The sequence below is a fragment of the Papilio polytes genome, unplaced genomic scaffold (assembly GCF_000836215.1).
Source record: "Papilio polytes unplaced genomic scaffold, Ppol_1.0 DF822067.1, whole genome shotgun sequence".
Taxonomy (NCBI): Eukaryota; Metazoa; Arthropoda; class Insecta; order Lepidoptera; family Papilionidae; genus Papilio; species Papilio polytes.
The window spans coordinates 4,110,930-4,122,108 of record NW_013527137.1 but is presented as its reverse complement, the minus strand read 5'-3'; the positions used below and the strand labels follow the sequence as shown (position 1 = coordinate 4,122,108).

Sequence of the window (11,179 nt, the reverse complement as noted above, 5' to 3'; positions counted from 1 at the left end):
GAGCTCTATTACTCATGAATATTGTAAGCCTACGTTTATAAGTGTACAAAGCGTGTCTTACAGCGTTGATGTATTTGAATAGTATTATATCAGTCATAATTTATTATAACATTTGCTCTATATAAGAAACTGGCTATTGCACGCGAGTCCGTCCACCCCGATTAAAAAAAGAAACTTAGTAAGTAGCCTATGTGTTCTTCCAGACTACATATATGTCAAATTTTATAGTGATCCATACAGCAATTAAGTTGACAAGCTTTAGCAAATATCCATCCAGAGAGTTTGAACTCTCGCATTTATAATGTTAATAAGATTCACAACTACTAATCCACGATATTTTTAAATGTGATAACCGACGATACGCGGTATAGTATATTATACGAGTACGGCGTTACAATATTGATTGCAGTGTAACTTAACACTGCATAACGTCGGTCAGCACGCTGTAAGATAACCGAGATGGTGTGTAGCATAAGATTAATAATTTTAGAATTTATATAGCAAGCTAATTGTAAGTCATTATAAATAAAGTAATCTATAATAAGGCCCTGTAAAACTTATTACTAGCGCGCCGCCGCCGTGCAGCTATGTTTAATAAGCGAACGCAAACGGCAACGCCTGAAATTACAACTCTCCATTATTGCATCAATAAAGCCGCAGTACCAAATTGAAATCGGATACGATACCGACGAGTTAATGAAAAACACATTACTACCTCGCAAAGCCGCAATGTAGAATACTAACTTTTATATTTAATTATATTCTAAATTGACTTAAATATTTTATAAACAACTTCCTGTGATTTTTGTGTATTTGTATGTAGGAATTGAAACCATTTTTTTGACATTATTAACATAAGTATTAAGTTTTTTTCTGTTACTAACAAACTATGAGCAAAAAAGAAATGTAGCTTGAAATAAAGTTTATTATTATTAAAAAATATATGAAATTCAATCATTGGGTTATTTCATTTTTAATATTAATTAATTCACTGAGATGTTAAACAGATTTTATTGAGTTCAAAATAAATAAATAAATAATGAATTTTTAAAAAATCAGAATAATTCACCACTAGAAAGAAAACCGTAGAAAATCTTAGTAGAAAGAAAACTTAAGAATAAACACATTTAACAAAGGAAAATTATAATATGTCGTATATCTATAAAAGTATGCTAAGTAATAAGCCAGACGTCTGTTATATTTTAAATTAATTTAAAAACTGAAAGCTCGAGCGACAGGGTAAAACTACCCGGAACAATTTTCTAGAAAAATTCCCTAACAAGGCGTCGTGTTAGGATGTAACAAGACAAAAGTCATTTAGCGAAATGACTTTACTAAATGGATGCTGTCTCAGCACGGTCGATGTAAAGCAACACTGTACAAACTATTTTATCTGATATTTCTTCAAAATTATTAACAAGAAAGAAATTTTGATAGTCAATATTCGAGTAACAATTTAAATTATTGTTTTATTTATAGTGACGGGTCTATCTACACTTTAAAGTATAAAGATACTAGCTGTTGCTTGCGACTTCGTCCGCGTGTAATTAAAAAATATAGCCAATGTTACTCACAGATAAGTTCCTTTTCTAACGGTGATGGTATTTTTAAAATCGGCCCAGAAACTTGTTTTTGGGTACTATAGATACAAATATGCATAATTATATTGTCCAAATGTATTAATAATTTTTGTACAAGGCAACAGAGCAAACAGTGCCTCGTCTAATTCTAATTGTTCCGACGGCCAAAGACAACCAGAAGACCCGCAAATACGTTGTCGGCTTTCAAAATTATTTAATCTCGCACAAATACATCTCAAAATATTCCGATAAATGATTTATTACATCTGATTACCTACAAGTTTCATGTAATTTATAACAAAACGGGCTAAAAGTTGTTGTTTACACGATTAAGCGGCTACTTAGTATTCATGGTAGTCGACTCATTGTATATTCAGAAGGCGGATGAAAATGAAATATGGACTATTCTCTGCGCATTTTGAACACAAGATGATTCCGCGCGATGATATCCACACAACTTATTATTGACAATAACTTCGCTTATTAAAATTTACATTTCATTCTACTTTACAAGTATTTGAGCTCATCTCAACAGTACCATGAGTTTCCAGCGATAAAACAGTTGTACATAACATAATTGTCGTCTCTTTTATCTATACTATTATAATAAAGCGTAAACACACACTTCTTTGTTGCCTAAGATGTCAGCAATTATAGTATGCTTTTCATAATACTTTTTGATTAAAAATCCCTTCACTTACGTCACGTTTTAGGCTATATATTTTCACGCCATTAAACTTAGGAGATAAATAAATTTGATAAAAATCCTGTGGGAAAGGGACCATAAGTTAAAAAGCTGCCAACATCGAGGAAGTATGATTGCCATGGTTTGTCATCATGTCATGTCATTTTGACATTTGCAATTGATAATTTGACACATGTAAACAATACAAAAAAAATTCATAATTTAATGCTGTTGAAGCCGCACAAGAACAGCTAGTGTTTTAGAAAAAAGAAAAAAAGCAATATTTTTACACATAAAGGCTAGCTGTACAAACTCAAGTTGCACCATTTAATGTTTTTTTTTTATAAAATCGTATTAAATGGAATGAAGAAGGAGGAATATTTTATTTAAAAGATACAGCATTGTTTACATTATACTCTCAACGTTGGTATTAAAATTTAAATCGAATATCAATTTATTTAACGATAATGACATCAATAAAAGCACTCATTAACCATAATAACGCGAAAGTCGACGCTTCGCTAAAGCCGTAGCCGTCTTATCGGGGACGCAAATTATAAAAGTTATAACACCCATTTGGAAGGCGGCGAACTTTGTGCTCATTTTAACTAAAATTGTATTTCAGTTTTAACTTAAAATATTGTTAGTTTGGAGATCGTAGACAGAGATAATTTACTCTACGTAGACATTAAGTTTATTAGGATAAAAATATAAATGTAAAAATCCGTAGAAGACAATGTGAAAAGCCTTCTACGAATGTGCTACGGTACTACGAGCCTGCTACGAGTCCTGTTCGAGACTAACTTTGCATGTACTGGTTTTTAAACTTTTAACTGTATTTTAATAGATGCTAGCTTATCTTATTAAATTACATTTGTTAGAAGCGTTCTCAGATAAAAATAGAAACTAAGCTTTAAATAAAAACTAAGAACAAAGTGTAAAAAAGTGTAACAAAGGGAAAGAAATCATTGCCGGCGTCACATTACAAAGAAGGCACCGGCTCAACGCAGCTGTCGGCGGCCAGCAGACGCCTGTAATTTATTTAATGCGACTCCGCCCACATTTTACGATATTTTTTCACTCTTAGAAAATGACACGGTCCCATCTTATATTGCCGTTAACTTTAAGTCTGAAGGCCTTTATTAAGTGACGACCCTTTGCAATTTCTTACAGCAGTGTGTTGGATTACTTTATTTTAAAAGTTGGGCGTTGTTATACGCAGCTAAAATTTTAAACTAGCATAAACATATTTCATAATCAATACGAATATAAAAAAGAAAAAAATGTGTTTTTATATTAAAATAACTCAGACACTACTGGGTCGATTTAACTATTCTATCATCATTAAAAACCTCAGTTATCAGTTAGTAACAGAGGCTATATCTTTTATTATTATTTTTATTTCACGCGGGCGAAAGCACGAGCAGTAGCTACTAATCAATATAGACATTGTATGAAGTTACGAGAAAAAAATAATATGTTAAATAAAAATTAACTACTTCTTTAACTTCAGATTACATAAAACTTAGTTCACCAAAGCAGACGAAATATAATTTTAGATGAAAAACTCATCAAATTACGGTTTAACGTAGCGGGTGAAAGTTACTTTTTACAGTAAATAGTAATTAACAAACGTGTTCGGCTTATTTTTTAGGCCTCTTGTACACTACTAAGTGAAACGATACCGAAGCGAAGCTAAATTTGTATGAACCTAGTATACATAAGTATTTTGTAACGAACAATTTAGCACTTATATTTACCACCTAAAAACGATTTTAATGTAGATGTAACAGTCTCTGTGTTCATTTAGGATTAATTTCGTGTCAGATAAATTATTCTTCGCTTCGCTTTTGGTTCGCTCTAACATCTGTGTGCACTAGACTTTTGATGAGATGAAACGTACATCGCAGCTTCAGTCCTCTTAATTACTCGTGTAATTACTTTCATCTAACAGCGGTTAGGTGTAGAGTTAATCAGATTTAACATTAGCTAAAAGTATGAAAAGTATACCTTTAAAGATACGAAAGTATACGATGTATTAATCCAATAGGATTGTCTAATGCAATAGCATTTGAAGATTTTTTATCTATACTTATATTATAAAGAGGAAAGATTTGTATTTTGTATTTTTGTATGTATTGAAATAACTCAAAAACTACTGGGCCGATTTTAAAAATTCTTTCACCGTTATAAAGGTAATTTATCTGTGAGTAACATAGGCTATATTTTCTAATTTCACTTACTACACATCTTCAGCTTAACTGAACAGTCGTACTCAACAGTTGTAACTAAAGGTATCTAAACTAAACATTTGTCAGTGTAATTTTATCAATGCTTAAAAATCTGTGTGTATAAAGTTAAAATAAAAAAGTGAATAGAGTTCAAAAGGGAATTTCTAAATGCATATGGACATTTAAAAACAATACTCTTTTTTGTTTGCGAGAGCAGAGTGCAGCGATATTTTGATAGCGAAATAGTCGAAAAATATCTGGACGATTTGAGACCGCGTCTAATTTTTTTTTTGTTGTTTAAAAAACCCTTTTATTTCCATCTTTTATAGGTATGAAACCAGAGCTGGTGAATCAATTTTTTTATAGTGTATTTGGCTTCACTCGCTAACAATAAGTAAATTTATTTTTCTGTTTAACCACAAGTAACATCCATTTGTCGAATCTGGAACTAAATTTATGATATTAAAAACAAAAACCTTCAAATTCTAATGATAGCTTAGACAAATAACATATGTAATTATTTTTTTTATTTTATAATTAAATTTATTTGTAAAAAATCTAAGACAACATTATATCGTGTTTAACTATTTTGTACCAACTTGTGAAAACAAACCTAAAGTATTGTTGATTATATTCCAAAAAGAAAATTTTCCATAAATAAATATTTCTGAAGTGTAAATCTTTTTAAGGCACTACTTTATCCCTCTCTTTCAAATGTTTTGAACAAGAAATCCCATTAGGTAAAGGTTCCATTGCCGAAAGACCGTTATGATCGGATAACTATTTCCGGACATCGAGCCTTTTGTGACACTTCAACTCAACCAAGACATTATAGTTAGGATTACATTGATATAATAACAATTTGCAATGGCGTGGAATATTGTATCTAGTACTACCGATTTTATAGTCCTTTTTTTATAGTGGAGGGAATACCTGAGTCATCAACGACGGCCATGGACATCTTCGATATGACAAGAATTAATGAAATGACTTTAGTAAGTAACATAGGCTATACTTTTTAATTTCACGCGGAAGAAGTCGTGAACAACAGCAAGTATTTAATTGCTAAAATTTTAATTGCCATAGTTTGGATGGATATATGGATGGTTGTTTCTTATTACGTATCTCTAATACAGTTTACAAATATAGGTTAAATTTGGCACAAATGTACAACATAATCTGTATTAAAATATGATGGTTCTGTTAAAATTGTGATTCCGGTATTTCAATTCTTCTATGTTATTGTGTTAAAATACAGTCAGTCTCAACTTCGCTGTGTAATTTTAAATCAGTGCTAAGAGCGCGTAATTTGGCGCCAAGCCAGCTGCCACTGGCGAAACTGCGGCCAGAGCATTCGTCACTTCGTGTTAAATTGATCGCTATTGTCGTAAACATTCTGTTTTCTTAATAGACTGTAATTTTTACACCAGAGTTGTATTCCAAAGAATATCTATACTATTATAATAAAGCGTAAACACACACTTATTTGTTGCCTAAGATATCAGCAATTACAGCATATTTTTGAATATTTTCTTTTTAATAAAATGCCCTACACTTACCTTATGCTTTAGGCTCTATATTTCACGCTATAAAACGTGGGGGATAAGTATTTTGGATAAAAACCATAATGTAGGAAAGAGACCATAAGTTGCTGATAACATTAAGGAAACAAGATTGCCAAGGTTTGTCATGTCATGTCAGTTTGCCATTTGATATTGATATTATGACGAATTTAAACAATGAAATAAAATTTTCAAAATTTTATGCGGATGAAGCCGCACGGGAACACCTAGTTAAGAACATCTGCCCAATACGATACTTAGATCAATGTAAACATAGTCAATAAGAACAAATCTTCGGTTGATGGGTGACCAAATTATATGTTAATATTGATCTTTGATAAAATGTACATCAATGCTTTTTTTGGCCGACAATTTGCCCGCCATTCGACCTCTGTGTATCGTTTATTAATCTTTGTTTAGTGTAAAAACAAAAACTTTCGTTTGAAGTAAAAAAAAATTGACACTTTTATTCTTTGGCATTGATTTAATTTTAGAAATTCTACACTAAGGGGCTCATTAAATTGCTGTTATTAGAGTAGCTATGAGTCTTATTTTTAGGATTTACTAATGTTATCAAATAAATCCTTACTCGTAACGTAAGGAAATAAACCAAGATTACAATAACAATCTTTCATATTTTAATTTATTATTCGCTGGCAGTCTGTGTAATAAATAGTACAAGCTAACGTACCACGCTAATAAATATATATGAGGTATAAGGCCTCAGGAAGGCAGTGGATAAACATTGTACGTCACGTCTTATATTGTTATTTACTGCCACGTATTACTTTGCTTCTTTCATATAAGCGGACAGCTCTGGATAGTGCCTTCACGGCTTTAAAATAAAATAAAATCGGACACTAACATGTCACTTTATATTAGTTACAAAATATGAAACGTTTGTATAATTAATGTAAGAAATAATTAAAACTTTGTCTTTTATTAGTAACAAATTGGTTGCATATTGACTAGCGTTATTGTAAAATAAATATGTAAATAATAAGGTTTTAAATTTAATGCGATACGATAAAAATCAAATAGAAAAGAAGCAAGAGAGAATTTACTGTACTAGTAAAATTAATATTCAAACTAATTTTTTAAGTAAGCTAATTTATAAAATTGTAAATTTTTGTTTAGGTATCACTCTCAAATACGGAAAATAACTAAATTCGTTTTTAATTTAAACGAAACGCGGTTTAAAAATTAAAAAACCAACATTTAAGTTACTTAGAAAAGGTTTACCCTTTAATTATATTTTTAACGAAAAAAAACACTAACACTCCAATACAACTTTATTAAAATTTTGGTAAAAATTTTTCTTTTCTAACTTTTTGTGTAGGTACTTATTCCGTGAAAGCAACTTGCCGAGAGAAAATATAAGAGATATAAAAGGCGCAACCAACAAAAACCCATCGCATAACCTTAGTTTAATTAAAGCGAGAAAGCGACCGGCTTTTCACTGCGTACTAAATAATAACTTAGAGAAAATTAAATTGCAGAAGCCAATTTTTATACAGGGTTTGCTTTTATGTTTTGAGTTGTGGATACTTTAAGTCTGTCTAACGAGTGCTCGTTAGAAGACTCTAGGTCGAATATAGTACCCTAGAGCGGATTTGAATTTTAAATGTAAGATGAATACATATGTTCACCTTTAATTACAAAATATTATCTACACTATTTTATAATAAAGCGTAAACACACACATTTTTGTTGCCTAGGATGTCAGCAATTACACCATATTTTTGAATAATTCTTTTTTGAATAAAAATCCCTACACTAATGTCACGCTTTAGGCTATATATTTTAACGCCATTAAACTTAGGGGGTATATATTTTGGATAAAAACCCTAATGTGAAAAAGAGACCATAAGTTGCTGCCAACATCAAGAAACAAGATTGCCGAGTTTTGTAATGTCATGTCATTTTGACTTTTGCTATTGATATTTTGTCAAATGTTAACAATAAAATAAAATTTTCATAATTCAATGCGAATGAAGCCGCACGAGAACAGCTAGTATATCTCAAATCAACAAAGCGATTAACCACTCTGAATCATGAACATTTTCTGACTGAACAAAATTTGTGAAATTTGTGCGTTTAAAAAAAATTGCATCCTTTTAATTATTTTCCAGTATCTTATCGATCATATATAAAATGTACGTGTTGAGGCGATAAAATTATTTATAGCAATAAGAATGATTTCTAAATAGTTTAGATGAAACTAAGATTATAATATTTATGAGTCAACCCACGTCTCAGTAGGGCATTCATTATAAGAGCGTATTAGAGCGTAGCCCGCAACGAGACTTCACTCGACATTTGCGGACTTTACATACCTTTGATCATTATTATCTTGGAAATGCGGTCTCCTTACTGCGTACCTTACCGTCATTACTATAATTTATAATAATCTATTCGTATATTTCTACTTCAGTTATTACTGCGCAATATATCAAATTAAACAATGTCCTGTAGCTAATGTATTACATGAATACATATTTTATCCATTTTTAAAATCAAATTTTAAATAATGAACTTAAAGTATTGTTGATAAAACTTCTCATTTAAAAGTCTTTGGTGCAAGTAATATCAATATGGTAGGAATAAAAACACTTTTATTAAAAGTATTCATTCTATTAAATAAAATAAAAAACCGACTTCCGAACAAAATACACCAAAAACAAAACATTCTTAAAAAAAACAATGCACTAACAAGTAACGAAATAATTCTTTGAAAATAATAAACCTCCCTTATTGTAGGTGTTATGTCTATATTGTACAATTATTATTACTTTAATGTGGGTGTCAGCCGAGGTAAGCAGTGATATTTCTACGTAAGGCTTTCAACATTTTTACCATAACAATTGAAAATTGAAAGTATAGTAACGTTTAATTAATGAATCTACATTAACAACTTCATTTGGGAAATCGGTCCAAAAACGACATTGCGTGTATATTAAGTACATTAAGTACATCAAGTATTAACAACATTAAGTATATGGTTCTCGTAAAAATGTAATAAATCAAATTTCCGTAAATGTATCGCTATATACAAACGTTGCTTTTTGCTTCCAATTTTATTGGAATATTTGGAATAGCTCTCTCAATGTGGCCGGTCAGTTGACGCCGAAATATGTGCTCCGACGTAGAGTTGTTGCTTTGTGTACGCACATACATCATGTTGCAATATGCCTACATTTGAATACCAAACATATTTAACAAGCATTCGTTATTCTTCTTGCCTTAGTGAAAATAAAGAAAAAATACAATCCTATACTAAATTGTTGATATAAGGTAAATAAGCATTTTCGAAATTGTTAATAATTAAAATTGTCAATTCGTTTAGTTTGTTACTTTTTTAATCACTACATCGAATAGTGACCAGCAAAATCGTAATACATCGTTTCATATTACTATTTTTTTCTTTTATTAGACACGCGGCATTATCCGAATCTTCGTATTTTAATTCTTGATCAAAATTTGAAACTAGGAAATAACTTCTTTATTTGCAAAATCTACTGTATAGAAATGTATGACTAAACTAAATTAAAAGTACTCTAAAACCGCATTTATGAACATCAAGAACTTCTTCAAATACTTTAAAAAACCTTTATCAAACAAATATTTTATTTCTACTTACCATATAACAAAACAACAAAATCAAGTCTATTGAATTCCTACGTTTACTTCACTAAAACACGCCAAAACTTCACAATAACATTTCGTAAACCGGACTGGTAAACTTCATATTGAATGTGATACGCTCGGAACCTCTACGAATCGTAGAGCTACGCCACACGTGCGGCTCTCATAGACGCGTCCATACACTGAAGTACAACCGCTACGAACGAATTGACCGAAACCCGCCGAGTTTTACCGAAATCTCCCGAGATCTAAGCCGTGATTGATGTCAAATGAAATATGAAGAGTAGTTACAGGAATCCTTTTTTTTTCGTATTGTTTCTAGGATTAAGCTAAAAGCTTATGTAAAAAAACCTTTGTTCTTAATAAATATTTGTTATCTCTATAAAGCTGCTTCATCTACTTATTTTTTAAACTTTGTGTCTATTATTGGAGGTTCTTGTATAATATCCATAAAGGTAAAAATGAAAACATTTTCCCTAAAGCCTTCATTTCATACTTCTTACTAAGATTATAAATGCGAATGTTTAGATGGGATTTTGTTAGACTTTGTAGCCAGCTGAACAGATCTCGATGAACTTTGACATAAATGGTAACTAACCTTGATTTTTTTTAATCCACGCACGGAGTCGCGTACGAGAGCTAGTGTTTTATAAAATATGCTATTGTTACGATAAACTAATACTGTCATCTAAAAATGGTAGGTTTATTTGATTTCATTCATTAAGCTCCGTCATTACGTCGGGCAACGGATCGGTAAAGGGCTTTCATGTCATTTGTGTTCATTAGATAGTGTCCAATAATGGAAATGGCTATGGGGTATCGGAATTGCTGCCGAAACGGCTCGGTTCTATTGCATAACGTGTATGGCAAATTTAATTTCATATGTAGTTTTATTTTATATATTACTAATAGTAAAATTATTATTATTTTTTTTTTAATTACAGTAAATTTATTAATCAACAAATTAATTACTTTTTGTTTACTAAAGATAATGATTTATCTACTTTTGGAAGTGAATTTATTCAATTAACTAACGCTTGCAAGTACTAGATAAAAAAAAATTGTCGAAAGACTGAGGTCGGTAACATTATGGCAATTTTTTTCTCTCGTAGTACATTTATCACATGTTTTATATATTTTTACATTTTATAACACTAGGTAAATGAACACGTAAGTACTCCAGATAAAACTAATAAAAGGATTTATTTCGATTGGACATAATGCTGAAGAGCACCTAACGACATAAACCTGAATCGGGGACGACGGATAATGTCCAAGTCTCTGCACATCTAACAATTATGGCCACGGAATACGGCGCGCCGCAATCGTACAGACATTTTATTGCATTCAATTTTATTTTATAGTATTTTTATTCTTGTATCGATTTAACGAATAGATCAAATAAATCGACTACATCAGTTCAAGCGTTAAGGTTCCTAGAATAGTTGACTACTTACGAGTATTTATAGAAATTTA

The 11,179-nt window shown here is 30.8% G+C and overlaps 1 protein-coding gene across 1 annotated transcript in view; it reads right to left on the bottom strand.

Annotated features, from left to right (window-relative positions):
• LOC106106857 (voltage-dependent calcium channel gamma-7 subunit) overlaps positions 1–9,870 on the bottom strand; it is a 45,582-nt gene extending 35,712 nt beyond the window's left edge. The window contains exon 1 of the mRNA XM_013287516.1: positions 9,699–9,870. The gene's annotated coding sequence lies outside the window, so the exon portion shown is untranslated. The remainder of the gene's footprint in view (positions 1–9,698) is intronic.
• Positions 9,871–11,179: the final 1,309 nt, after the last annotated feature.